We start from the raw sequence: 15,179 nt of genomic DNA on the forward strand, positions 1-15,179 counted from the left end.
AAATAATTTTTATTTGAAATAGAGGAACTAAATTTGTGAATCATATAAAATAGGGGATCAAAAATATTATTAAATATAATTAATATATTTTATTATTAATTGAAAATAATAATAGTAATTTCATTATTAAATGCTTAACATTCTGGTTCACTACGGGCTAAGTTTTAACCTAACCTTGTTTTATCACGGGCTAACCAAGAATCTAGAAGATTTTACTACTGGCTAATCTCTAACCTATCAAGCTTTTATCACAGGTTGAGCTTGAACCTAAATAGGGGTTTGATCACACAATCCCCAAACCAAAGATTTTACGGGTTTAACTTCTAACCCAAACAAACACTTAAATGGATAATATTCAACCAAAGTTTATACAAATGAGTCCCTTGGTGAATTTACAATTCCACCCGTCTAGAAATGCAAAATATCATCACTCACAAAAGGGCTTTCTCAAATAAGCACTTTGCTAAAATATTAATGAGAGAAAGTAAAGAAAAAATTTAGAGAGAGAGAGAGGGAGAGAGTGAGAAGGAACCTCTATTTATAGGATAGAGGTTGACTCATAAAGGAATATAGTTTTAATGCCTTTTAAGACAATCTAATTGATTAGAGCCTAATGCTAATCAATTAGAAACTTCAATGGAAAGTGATTACCCGTTCCAACAAGGAAATAAATGATATTTAGCCATTGTACATCATTAAGGTGTTTTCCTAATCACTTAGAGCTCAATTTTGAACTGGTCTAATCGATTAGATAATTGCTCCAATAAATTAGAAAAGGAAAAACGATGCCTATAACAATTTTGACTGCTCCCAATTCATCTGGAACGACTTCAAGACACTTTAGAAAACATTTTCCTGAGAAATATCAATTTCAAAATAATTTTTAGTATGTGTGTGTTCTAGCCATGTACTTTTATGAGAATTCTATTTTGCTTTACACAATATTCACTCAGACTAAGGTAGGGCTTTCTTGTTCTTCAAGACTTTATCAAATGCTTTCTTTTCGAAAACACTTGCTTGAGTTCACTTGAGAATAGGCTTGAGCTTATATTTCATTCAGTTTCCATCATCAAATAGTCAAGTCCATCAAACCATAATACTTAGGTTTGCATATTTATCTATTTAAGCTCTTGTGCTTGACATGTTAAATAAGTTTTCATCATCAAAACTTCAACAAAAGAGGTTGTCCTTGTTAGAAGCATATCACCTACAAAACAAGGTTGCATGGGGACTACTCTTCTATGTGACGCTTTGATATGGAGATTTTCCTGTTCATCTGATAGTGGAGTGATTTGGTTGTATTGAGCCTCTAAATTGGGCCAGCCTTCAAGTCCTTTCTATAAGTAATGAAGCGAGTAATGTTGGCATGGAAGCATTAATACTAGTCCATGTTGGTGCTTCGTTGATGAAGTAAGTTCGTTAGCAAGATGCCTGGGAAGAGGAAGAGTTTTGTTGATAAGCTGAACGGGAGTTGGTGGCAATGAAAATACATGTCTTTAATGTCTGCCACATCATTGAAACATAACTTACGGGAAAGACATCACATGACTAGGATATATGAGAACTCACTTAGAGCACTCAAGCGCACTTGCGTTCTATTACAAGATGGAGGATTCATCAAGAACATTGGTTATGGATTTTAGTTCTCCTATCTCTTTCTCTCTCTCTCTCTCTCTGTATATATATATATATATATATATATATATATATATATATATATATATATATATATATATATATATATATATATATATATATATATATATATATATATATATATATATATATATATATATATATATATATATATATATATATATATATATATATATATATATATATATATATATATTATGGAACCATGTTTTGCAGGAGATATGCTTTCAAACAATGACATTAACTTTTGATGATGACAAATAAAGTATTACGACAAGTCAATCATGAAGGATTTAATGAATAAAGATGCAAACCTATTTTTAGGGTTTGATAAACGTTACGATTTGATGATTACAAATAAAGAGTAATAAAAAGCCTCATCTTAAAGCCACTTAAGCATGCGTCAACATAAAGAGAAGTATCTGACAAAGACTTGAAGCAATATATAGTGATCTCTTAACTTAGTATTAGTGATCTCCTATTTTAGTAATGAGTGTATGATTGTAAGGAAAAAGGACTTTATCATAAAAGTATAAGGCTATAACACACACACACACACACACACACACACATACAAAACCCTTTTTCAAAATACTTTACCAAACGAAAATACTTTGAAAAACATTTGGAAGTTGTGTCATACGAATTGGGAGCAGTCAAGATAGCTACATTTGGAAGTTGTGTCATAGGGAGCATGTTTCTAATTGATTAGAAATGTAATATCCCATATAACCTTAAATGATCAATTGATTGTCAATTGAGACCAACTGAGTTCTTATGTACTCTATCTCTTGTCAATTGGAATAATTTGAGCTTATATGTGCTCTAAAAGGTGTCAGTTGGGACCAATAGAGTAACTAGTGAACTCTAAAGAGATCAATCCTTATTAAAAGAGACTGACCTTTATTAATAAGTACAAGAGGGGATATTCTTGGTAACACTAATAATTGGTAAATTGGTACTAGAAGATAAAATATCAATTGATATATTTTATGTCACTACTTAATACTATATATTATATATTATATAGTATATGTACGTGCGGTGGATAAAAAAGAGTAGAAGTTGGTATGAAAAGAGGATAATAATAGAAGAAGAGAGAATGAGAGTTATCAGGAAAAGGAAAAAGAGAAGGAAAGAAAGGAAGGAAATATATATAATGAGTTTTTGTTTTCTTGAGTGAATACATAGTTCTTGTTTTCGCCATAATTTAAGAACCGTGAATCTAATTGATATGAGACTTGAAGCTTTTGGAGAGCTAATCCAATGAGATATTTCATGGTAATGAGAGACCATGAACTAACCAAAAATATTTGGTAGAGGATAGTGATAATTGTATTCTTTGATTATGTTTGACTTGTTTGTGTATAACAACTTGAATAACCTAAGATAATGATGAGTATGTTGTGAGCCAGATATGCCTAGGGTTTATTGTGACATGTTATGCTACTATGTGTGTTTCTTGTATGATATTTTGATATGCTAATGTGTATGCTATAAATTTATTGGATATTGTTGGATGTGAAATAATATGATTAAAACTTTATAAAGATGAGTGAAGAAACCTAGGAGTATAACTAGGAGAATGACTTAGAAAGATAATCTAGGTTATAGAAATGAGTATATGGTGATGCTTGGACATAATGATACCTTGGTGTGTATCACAAACAAGTATTCTCTTGATTATGAATCAATATGCATTGTATGGAACATGTGGAATACTTTGTGAATGAGTGGATGTGATTACCTAGTATTTGACGAACACCATGAGAATTGGTTTGATATTTTGGTGAGGAGCCTTGCTCCGAAAGTCCTATTTGTAAGAACAAAAATTGTTCTACAACAGATTCCATGATTTTGATGATAACAAAGGATGAAACCAAAAATGGCACCCTAACGAAAAGTTTCTAAGTGTGCAGGGTTCTAAGGAAAGAAGGAAGAAATCATCAGATACAAATTATCAGAAGACCAGAAGCATCTGAAGTAGAAACACGTTCAAGAAAGTCTAACTTTGAGCAAAACAGCAAAATATCAGAAGCATCTGAACAAGAAGTACGCTCTAGAAGTTCTGACTCTGAACAACGGTATGTCAAACTCCAGAAGTTCTCAGCGCTATCTGAAGAAACCATCAGAACTCAAAAGAGATCAACATCAGAAGTTAGATAGCAAGATTCCAAGATCTCCAGAAACACGAAGACTCTGATTATGGAATTGCTAAATAAGGAAGAGTAACGTTAACTTCAAATAAAGTTTTGGAAATGGACTTCCTAATACAGAAAGAGACGTTAACTCCAAATTCAAATGAAAAGGAACTATATTTGGAAAGTAGTCATTCAAAGAGAGAAAGTTGTCTTGGCAAAAAGCTAGATAAGTTATGGCATTAATTCATATTATTGACCATCAGTTTCAACGACTACTTCACTCCTATATATAAAGGACTGCAAATCAACATTGTGTTTACAACATACAAGTACAACAACACAACAAGAACATACTGAAACATCAACACGTTTTATTCTCTCAATCTTCACAAAGCTTTTGCTTGAAACGTGAAACACTTTTTGTTCTTACTGTTGTAATATTTGCTTATCTTAGAAGCACTCTAGATTACATAAGTTTTTATCTTTGTTGTATTTCCTCAAGTGACTCTGTGCAGTCTGTATACTTGAGAGGACTAAGAGATCTTTCTCTTAGACGTTGTTTGTAATCAATCTTTCAAGATTAGTGGATTAAGTCCTTGTTGAAGGCGAAATCACCTTGGCCGGGTGGACTGGAGTAGCTTTGTGTTATAAGCGAACCAGTATAAAAATCCTTGTGTGATTTTCATTTTGAAAAAGCGCTTATTTTCCAAACAATTCAAACCCCCCTTTCTTGTTTTTCTCACCTTCAATTGGTATCAGAGCTCCGGCTCTGTTATTGATTTTCTAATCAAACACTTAACAGTGTAGAGAGATCCAGAACGAGAAAAACTATGGCCCACACAAATGAAAAGGATAGTTACAATGCTAAGCCTCCTATCTTTGATGGAGAGAAATTCGATTACTGGAAAGATAGAATTGAAAGTTTCTTTCTAGGCTATGATGCTGATCTCTGGGACATTGTCACAGATGGATACAAACCTCCTATCACAGAGGATGGAGCTGAAGTTCCCAGAAGTAAGATGTCAGATGATTAGAAGCGAGTTTTCAAAAATCATCACAAGGCCAGAACCATACTCCTCAATGCTATATCTTACAACGAGTATGAAAAGATCACCAACAGAGAAACAGCCAAAGACATACTTGACTCTCTGAGGATGACTCATGAAGGAAACTCTCAGGTCAAAGAGACAAAGGCTCTGGCGCTTATCCATAAATATGAAGCTTTCAAAATGGAAGATGATGAAGCCATAGAGGCAATGTTCTCTAGATTCCAAACTCTGATTGCAGGTCCCAAGGTTCTAGACAAAGGATACACAACTGCAAACCACGTCAAAAAGATAGTCAGAAGTCTGCCAAAGAAATGGAGACCCATGGTTACTGCTCTGAAGCTGTCAAAGGATCTGAACAATATCAGTCTTGAAGAACTTGTCAGTTCCCTCAGAAGCCATGAGATAGAACTAGAGGAAGATGAGCCTCAGAAAAGGAACAAGTCCGTAGCATTAAAGTCCAGATATGAAAGACGCAAACTTGACAGAACCAAAGCTCTTCAGGCAGAAACTGAAGATACTGATGACTCTGAACCAGAAGATTCTGATGATGAAGAAGAATTGTCCCTCCTGACCAGAAGAGTTAAACAACTCTGGAAAAAGAGGAACAACAACTTCAGAAGACCAAGACCCAGAGGGGATCGATCAGAATCAACCTCAAAAGGTAAAACTAACAAAGATATTACTTGTTATGAATGTAAAGAAACAGGTCACTACAGGAATGAATGCCCCAAACTAAAGAAAGACAATTCTAGAAAAGAAAGCTTCAAGAAAAATACCTTCAGGACAAAGAAAGGATTAATGGCTACCTGGGATGATAGTGAATCTGGGTCATCAGAATCTGACTCTGATGAACAGGCCAACATGGCACTTATGGCTACCACATCCAGGAGCAGCTCAGATGAAGAATCTGAAGAGGTATTTTCTGAACTCTCTCGATCTGATCTAGAATCATGCTTGTCAGAAACTCTTAGCTCATATCAGAAATTAAAACAAAAGCTTAAAAACATAAAAGGCTGTCTTAAAGCAAAATTTGAAGAATGTGGCAAGCTTGAGATGACAATTCTAGAGCGGGAAGATACAATCAGATCTTTAACATTTGAAAGAGATGGAGCAAAAAGAAAAAGCTTAGAATTAGAAGAAGAGTTGTCTCAAGCACCACAAACTTCAAATAAATTAATTTATGAATACGAAGAAGCCTTTCAAGAATTTCTGAAAAATGGAATAGGTAGGAGTATTATGGCATCCATGATTTATGGAGTCAGTCAGAACAATAAAAAGGGAATTGGGTATGATCCTAAGGAAGTTAAAACTTCTTCTAGTGACCAACTTAAATCTCCTTTTTCATACCACTATACACACACACAAGAACAAAAATTTGAAAATGCTAGAAAACCCAAAGTTATAAGAAACTCTGGGAAGACTAATCAGAAAGGACCCAAGAGATTCTGGGTACCGAAAGATAAGATTGTTTATGTTGCAGATATCCTATGCAGCAAAGTTCAGACACCAGTCATGGTACCTGGACTCTGGATGCTCGCGACACATGACGGGAAGAAAGTCTATGTTCCAAAGTCTGGAACTTAAAGACGCTGGATTTGTAAGTTTCGGAGGAGATCAGAAAGGAAGGATCAGAGGCTCCGGAACTATTGGTAATGGTACTCTTCCCTTTATATCTGATGTCCTTTATGTAGAAGGATCAGAGGCTCCGGAACTATTCGTAATGGTACTCTTCCCTCTATAACTTGTTATCCATAGGTCAATTAAGTGATAACGGTTATGATGTAATCTTTAATCAAAAAACATGTAAAGCCATAAATCAAAACAATGGTTCAGTCCTATTCACAGGCAAGAGGAAAAACAACATTTATAAAATCAATCTTTCTGATTTAAAAGAACAAAATGTTAAATGTCTGATGACTGTTCACGAAGAGCAATGGGTGTGGCATAGACGCTTGGGCCACATTAGCATGAGGAAACTTTCTCAGCTAAATAAACTCGAGTTAGTCAGAGGCCTACCTAAACTGAAGTTTTCTTCAGATGCTCTGTGTGAAGCATGTCAGAAAGGAAAATTTTCAAAAACATCCTTTAAAAAGAAAAATGTTGTTTCTACCTCTAAGCCTCTGGAACTTCTCCACATTGACTTATTTGGTCCTGTGAAAACAGCATCAGTCAATGGAAAGAAGTATGGACTAGTCATTGTTGATGATTACAGTCGCTGGACATGGGTGAAATTCCTAAAGCACAAGAGTGAGTCTCACTCTGTATTCACTAGTTTCTGCTCCAAAGTGCAAAAAGAATTTGACTCTAAAATTATTAGAGTCAGAAGTGATCATGGTGGAGAATTTGAAAACAAAGATTTTTAGGAATTATTTGACTCTAATGGAATATCCCATGATTTCTCCTGCCCTAGAACTCCACAACAAAATGGAGTTGTAGAGAGGAAGAATAGGACACTCCAAGAGATGGCCAGAACCATGATCAATGAAACTAATGTGGCAAAGCATTTTTGGGCAGAAGCTGTAAATACAGCGTGTTACATTCAGAATAGAATCTCTATAAGACCTATTCTGGAAAAGACTCCCTATGAACTGTGTAAAGGAAGAAAACCAAACATTTCATATTTTCATCCTTTTGGATGTTCTTGCTTTATCTTAAACACTAAAGAACATCTGAACAAGTTTGATTCCAAAGCACAGAAAGGTATTATGTTAGGATACTCAGAACGTTCTAAAGGCTACAGAGTATACAACACAGAAACCAAAATTGTGGAAGAATCAATTCATGTCAGATTTGATGATAAGCTTGACCCTGAAAAGTCAAAGCTAGTTGAAAATTTTGCAGATTTAGAAATCACTCTTGCAAGATCTGATAAAACTCCAGAAGCAACTGTCACTCAGAACTCTGAGAAATTAAATCCCCAGAAATCCCAAAGAAAGTTAAAAGTCGTATCAACGTATCTGAAGATTTGATTCTGGGAAACAAGGACGAACCTGTCAGAACCAGATCTACCTTCAGGACCTCTGAAGATACTCCTCTGGGACTAGTGTCTCTGATTGAGCCTACGTCCTGTGATGAAGCACTTCAAGATAACGACTGGGTTTCAGCCATGCAAGAAGAATTAGATCAATTCACAAAGAATGATGTCTGGGATCTTGTTCCAAAGCCCAGAGGCACTCACGTTATTGGAACCAGATGGGTATTCAGAAACAAGCTAAATGAGAAAGGAGAAGTCGTCAGAAACAAAGCTCGACTGGTAGCTCAGGTTATAGTCAACAAGAAGGTATTGACTATAATGAAACCTTTGCTCCAGTCGCAAGGTTAGAATCTATTCGTCTTCTTGTATCTTTTGCTATTAACCGCCGGCGACGCCTCGACGTGCAGCACATGTAGACAGACCGGCACAGAGGAGAGCAGCAGCCCGATCGCGACAACAGAAGGGAGTCAGGGGTGGCTGCACAGCTGACGAGCGGCGCTAGCTAGCGGACTGCAGCCGCGTGCGCTGACGGACTCACTGCAGAGCTCACTGACTGCTAGCACGGGAGCACGCGGAATCTGCGCCCGTCGTGCACGCCGACTCTCAGGACGGGCGACGAGCACGCACGCACGTGCGAGTACCGCGGAGCCTCAGGACTGAGAAGAGCCCTGTCCCGGGCGTCTGCGGACGATGACCGGGCGGCAGCGCGTCCGGTTACACGGTGCGGCCTCCGCTGTATCGCGCTGGAGAGGTCGCAGCAGGACATCAGACGGAGAAAGCCCTAATTCTATTAAATTATATCAAATGGATGTCAAGAGTGCATTCCTTAATGGTTATATATCAGAAGAAGTGTATGTCAACCAACCTCCAGGTTTTGAAAATCCAAATTTTCCAGAACATGTTTTTAAACTTAAAAAATCTTTATATGGACTTAAACAAGCTCCTAGAGCTTGGTATGAACGTTTAAGCAATTTTCTTCTGGAACACAATTTTATCAGAGGGAAAGTTGACTCCACACTCTTCTGTAAGAACCTTAACAATGATCTCATGATATGCCAGATATACGTTGATGATATTATTTTTGGTTCAGTTAACGCCTCTGTTTGTCAAGAATTCTCTGAGTTAATGCAGGCAGAATTTGAAATGAGCTTAATGCAAGAACTAAAGTTCTTTCTGGGAATTCAAATTAACCAAACTTCAGAAGTTACATATGTTCATCAAAGCAAATATATTAAAGATGTTCTGAAGAAATTTGACATGGCTGACTGCAACTCTGCAAAAACTCCCATGCATCCGACATGCATTCTTGAAAAGGAAGAAGTAAGCGCAAAGGTTTGTCAGAAGCTCTATCGAGGTATGATAGGCTCTCTTCTCTATCTGACTGCTACTCGTCTTGATATTCTCTTTAGTGTCTGTCTCTGTGCCAGATTCCAATCAGATCCTAGAGAATCTCATTTAACAGCAGTTAAGAGAATTCTCAAGTATCTGAAAGGAACTCCTAACCTGGGCCTGATGTATAAGAAAACATCAGAGTATAGACTTTCGGGTTACTGTGATGCAGATTATGCAGGAGATAGACTAGAACGAAAAAGCACATCTGGAAATTGGCAGCTTCTGGGAAACAATCTGATATCCTGAGCTAGCAAAAGACAGTCAACTATCGCTCTATCAACTGCAGAAGCAGAATATATCTCAGCATCACTGTGCACAACTCAGATGCTCTGGATGAAGCATCAGTTAGAAGATCTGCAAATCTTCGAGAGTAACATTCCTATCTTCTGTGATAATACTGCTGCCATTTGTCTAAGTAAGAATCCCATTCTACATTCCAGAGCTAAACACATTAAAATAAAACATCATTTTATCAGAGACTATGTTCAGAAAGGGATAGTAACATTGAAGTTCATTGATACAGATCATCAATGGGCAGATATCTTTACTAAGCCTCTAGCTGAAGATAGATTTCTTTTATCTTAGAAAATCTGAACATTCAAAATTGCCCTGAATGAAGTGTGGCTCTGAAGATGTAAAATGAGACTCTGACATAAACAAATGTGTTTCTGCCTCTGACTCTGATACTTCTAGCAGTTAAGAAGATATCTGAGTTAGAAATCTCCAGGAACCAATCCTTTGGTATTCCTAAAGATCAGATACATCAAAACGTGGAGCACTTAGCATCTAACCCTAGAACTTCTAGACAGCTGTCCAGAAGAAAATCAAAGGTCAGACGATTGAGATCTCCTCGAGCAGTGTGCATACTATTGAGATTAGACATTCATTAATAAGCCTTAATCATTTTCCCCCAAGCGTGCTAACTTGTGCTTTGTTTTAACACTGAATAGTGTGTCGTTTTGCATGTGTTTTCGTTTAGGGTATTTAAACTTTTTTCTCACATTTCACACACTTATCACTCTCACTCACTCTCAAACCCTCTCTAAAGCATTTTTGCAAACACTTCATCTTCACCTTCTTCTTCATCAACTATGGATGCTCAACAACAACAACAAGTTTTCAACTTTTCTTAACAAATGGAATCCGACACCACTGCCCAAAGTTCAAGCATTCCAACTCCAACGGTTACAGGCGTTTCCATTACTCCAGTATACAAGGAACCCCATATTCTTGATCGTCAACCTCATATTAACCTAGCAACTCCCTTTGAGGGACTGGAAGTGTTATGTGAAACACTGGTGGACTTCGACAACATGAGGAGAAATGGAGTAGATCTTACTGAAGAACTCCGTCAACAAGGGTGGGAAAACTACTTTCAAAGGCTTTATGGTCCTGTTTACCCAAATCTCATCAAAGAATTCTGGAGATTTGCTGACGCTGATGACCATTTCATCGTCTCCTTCGTTTTGGGGGTAAAGATAGTAATTACTGAAAAGTCAATTGCTTCTTTACTGAACATGGAGAAAGATGGAGGAAAAAGGATTTACAACATCAACCCTAGGTCAAGGCGCATTGCTGAAGATATCAATCCAACCATCTTCAAACTCAACACTGAAGGAAATCCTTCAAAGAACAAAGAACTTCATCAGAACCTCAGAGTATGGCTCAAGATCATTCTGGGAACCATTCATCATCGCCCAGCATCAAACTCCTCTGACTACATCAATGCAGATCAGAAGTGCATTCTGTATTGCATTCACAAGGGTGTGAAGCTCTGCCTTCCTGCACTTCTCTTCAGATATCTCAGAGACTCTGTAAGGGAGACAAGAAACAACATGAAACCCAGATCCTACATCCCTCTGGGAAGACTTCTGTCTGATGTCTTCATTGAGAATGAGCTGGTAGATCATCTGGAGAAGAACAGACTGATGGAAGATCTGGCGATAGATACTGAAAGCCTCTGAACGCCAGAAATCTGAAAAGCATGGGAATTCTGAAGAAGATTCAAGTCAGACCCACTATGGACACCTCCTGGGATGCCTTGAAAGATCAGAGGAAGCTGCCCCATGGTCTTGCAAGGTTCTTCAAGAATGAACCCGTAGATGCAATCCTCCACTATCTGCAGCGTCTGAAGGATGAAGGAGTCGACATATCTGACTTCAGATTGGACGATTGTCTAGATTCAGAAGAAGACTTTGTCAGATTCAAAAGAGGTCCCTCTAAGAATAAGTCTTCAAAGGCAAAGAGAGCAAGGCTAGGAGAAACTTCTGGAACCAGATCTCCATCGCCTCTGCAAGTAACTACTGGTACGTCTGCTCCCTCTATTCCCTCTGAACCTCTTATGGCTTCTTCTCTAATCCTCTCCCACACCACCTATATACACATCCTCTGAAACCCCACCTTCTACAACCAGAACCTCACAACCTCTACCCAATTTTAATCTTGCTCACACTACCACTTCCTCTTCATCATCTTCAGCCCCAGAATCACCTCCATACCTTGACCTCTCCTCTGACCAAGAATACTCTGACCCTAACTCTCCAACCTTAGCCCAAATTCAGGCTCAAAACCTTGCTTCACAACAACCAACACAATCTGAAGCAACTTCACCTCCCCCAGAACAAACAACCAGCATTCCTTCTGAAGACCAACCTTCTGAAACTCAACCCTCTGACACCTCTGATATCACCCCTCCAAACATCTCCGCTGAACCTGAACCTGAAGCTGAACCTGAACCTCTAACATTAAATCTCAGCCCTCCAACCTCTTCACCTCAAACCTCTGAACCTAACCTTCCGTACCTACCCTTGAGGAAGCCATAATGCTGGTCGCAGGGGCTTCAGTACAAAAGGTCAAGTCTCTGACCATTAACTCTGAAGTCAGTGATGATCCTGACTCTGTAAGGACACACTGGAACAGAGTCATTGGCTGGATGACCTCTGAGGCTTTTAAGCTGAAGAACATCTCTGAGCAAGTCAGAAATGGCTACATCAGAGATGCTGAGGCAAGACTCCAGGAAAGACTTGCAAGAGAAGCTGAAGCCAGAAGGCTGGAGGAAGAGAGACTAGCAAGAGAAGCTGAAGAAGAAGCTAGAAGGCTAGAGGAAGAAAGGGCAAAGGAAGCTGAAGCTAAAGCTCTGGACGATGCTGCTGCTGCTGCCGAAGTTGAAGCACAGGCTGCTGCTGAAGCTGAAGCAAAGGCCGCTGCTGAAGCACAACAGGCTCTGACTCAGGGGGAGTCCTCTTCTGTCGTTCCTATGGTTCTCCAGACACTGGAAGAACTGAAGAAAGATCAGAAGGAACTCCGTGCCAGAATGGATAAACAAGACACTGTCAACGACAACATTCAGAACATGCTGGCTCAATTGCTTCAGAGAATGCCTCCGCCTCCCAACCCTTAGGCACTTAGGATTTTATTGCTTTGCTTTCTTTGTTTCTGATGTTTACTTGTTCCTTTTGCCTCTGTTGCTTTTTTATCTGAATACAATGTTTTTCTCTTGAATTATTTTTTGCTATGTCTTTTTGATTCTGACAAAAAGGGGGAGAAGTCATTAATAGCTCTGATGAAAATACTGTCTAAATACCTTAAGCACTCTGCAACATATTTTTCTTAAAAATAAACTTATCTAACACTAGACTTAAGAAATTGCAGAAGGTATCAAGAAACCTCATTGCTTGGAAGCTCTGGTAAGAATTTCTGAACTCCCTAGCCTATCTCAGGGGGAGCTCTTGTCTATCTGATCTGATATTGTTTATGTTTCATCTGCTAATTAAGTTTGTTTTGTCATCATCAAAAAGGGGAGATTGTAAGAACAAAAATTGTTCTACAATAGATTCCATGATTTTGATGATAACAAAGGATGAAACCAAAAATGGCACCCTAACGAAAAGTTTCTAAGTGTGCAGGGTTCTAAGGAAAGAAGGAAGAAATCATCAGATACAAATTATCAGAAGACCAGAAGCATCTGAAGTAGAAACACGTTCAAGAAAGTCTAACTCTGAGCAAAACAGCAAAATATCAGAAGCATCTGAACAAGAAGTACGCTCTAAAGTTCTGACTCTGAACAACGGTATGTCAAACTCCAGAAGTTCTCAGCGCTATCTGAAGAAACCATCAGAACTCAAAAGAGATCAACATCAGAAGTTAGATAGCAAGATTCCAAGATCTCCAGAAACACGAAGACTCTGATTATGGAATTGCTAAATAAGAAGAGTAACGTTAACTTCAAATAAAGTTTGGAAATGGACTTCCTAATACAGAAAGGAGACGTTAACTCCAATTCAAATGAAAAGGAACTATATTTGGAAAGTAGTCATTCAAAGAGAGAAAGTTGTCTTGGCAAAAAGCTAGATAATTTATGGCATTAATTCATTATTGACCATCAGTTTCAACGACTACTTCACTCCTATATATAAAGGACTGCAAATCAACATTGTGTTTACAACATACAAGTACAACAACACAACAAGAACATACTGAAACATCAACACGTTTTATTCTCTCAATCTTCACAAGCTTTTGCTTGAAACGTGAAACACTTTTGTTCTTACTGTTGTAATATTTGCTTATCTTAGAAGCACTCTAGATTACATAAGTTTTTATCTTTGTTGTATTTCCTCAAGTGACTCTGTGCAGTCTGTATACTTGAGAGGACTAAGAGATCTTTCTCTTAGACGTTGTTTGTAATCATCTTTCAAGATTAGTGGATTAAGTCCTTGTTGAAGGCGAAATCACCTTGGCCGGGTGGACTGGAGTAGCTTTGTGTTATAAGCGAACCAGTATAAAAATCCTTGTGTGATTTTCATTTTGAAAAAGCGCTTATTTTCCAAAAATTCAAACCCCCTTTCTTGTTTTTCTCACCTTCACTATTTGTTGTTGAGAATTAATCACATATTCAAAATTAGTTGTGATTATGCACATACCTTTCAAGGCTTAGGTAAAGCGAAGTGGGGATGTGACACCCATGATTCGTGCCTCAATTGGGTTTGATCCCCAACCATGGAGACATAGGGAAAGGTGGACCCTAAGTGGGTTAGAGGTCCATACGGTGAAAGATACCCTAAGTGTCTTAGAGGCCCATACGAGTGACGGTCGCTTGAACTGAGGATTAAGCCTCATAGAAAACCCGATATCCACCGTGAAGTCGAATCATACAGCATGCATGAACCGAGCCTGGTTAGACGTAAGTCTTTTCGGGGATTGAGTTTTCATGAATCCGAATAGTGATTATTGAGTTATGGGAACTCGAGTGATATGTTTTATACATCGCGATTATCCCTTAGTTATCAAGTCCTAGTTATAATGTGCGAGTGGCACAAGTAACGGAGGTGATACTGAGTTAGAATCGAGTATAAACCCTTATAGCTGAGTGGACCCATAAGATAGGAGAACTCACTAAGATTAGTATCTCATCCCTTATCGTTGTTATTTTCAGATATTCCTTGCAGGTTGAATTCATGAGGAGCCTCTACTGATGTTCCAAGGTGTTGATTATTGTGATCTTCTGTTGTGATTTGTGTACAATGAGATATTGTACATAGTTCTTAGATTTTGTTCTTAGGACTTATTGTATGACATGTCCTCTTCGATGTTTTTAGTTTGGACATATTATATAATAATGCCAATAAGAACTTATGATTTGTCAATACCAAATAATAACACTTGTATAATATTATCCTAGATATATAATTATACGGGTTTGTTCAGAAATGTTCAAACTTAAGGTCTAAGGTATCTTGAAGGCGCCTTGATTTTGTGCAACACTAGAAACTTAAAAATTCCTTTTATGGAACTGACAAACGATTATTTTCATCTTCAGATCGGTTAGGCATAGGTGTTAATCAATTAGATGTACAAAATACGTAAATGAAATTTCCTTTTGAGTCACGTCATACATATAAATAAAGGTTTCATTTCTCATTTCAAATCATCTAGAATATTGTTTTGACACTTCATCTCTCTCTATCT

This window comes from Lathyrus oleraceus, chromosome 3 (assembly GCF_024323335.1).
Source record: "Lathyrus oleraceus cultivar Zhongwan6 chromosome 3, CAAS_Psat_ZW6_1.0, whole genome shotgun sequence".
In the NCBI taxonomy this organism is placed as follows: domain Eukaryota; kingdom Viridiplantae; phylum Streptophyta; class Magnoliopsida; order Fabales; family Fabaceae; genus Lathyrus; species Lathyrus oleraceus.